This window comes from Aplysia californica, unplaced genomic scaffold (genome assembly GCF_000002075.1).
Source record: "Aplysia californica isolate F4 #8 unplaced genomic scaffold, AplCal3.0 scaffold01009, whole genome shotgun sequence".
Lineage (NCBI taxonomy): Eukaryota > Metazoa > Mollusca > Gastropoda > Aplysiida > Aplysiidae > Aplysia > Aplysia californica.
The window spans coordinates 38,039-38,370 of NW_004798279.1; positions in this window are offsets into that span (position 1 = coordinate 38,039).

Genomic DNA, 332 nt, shown 5'->3' on the forward strand with positions numbered 1-332 from the left:
CAATGTCTTTCCGTGTCTTCACAAGCATTCTTTCGGCTCTGTCTTATCCCGTTCGCACAAGGAGCTGACGACATCGCGAGATCGAAGCGACACCAGAGAGGAGGGTAGCGTGGGTTTTCTCCGTGTAGTATCCGGCGTGGAGAGATAAGAGGATGCTCACCACTGGCTGCGCGGGACCGGCCGTGTATCGATCGATATCTTTGCTTACGCTAAACGAACGCCAGACGGCTGAGAGAAAGAGAGAGAGAGAGAGAGAGAGAGAGAGAGAGAGAGAGAGAGAGAGAGAGAGAGAGAGAGAGAGAGAGAACATGACAGTTTATGTGAATGTTTCA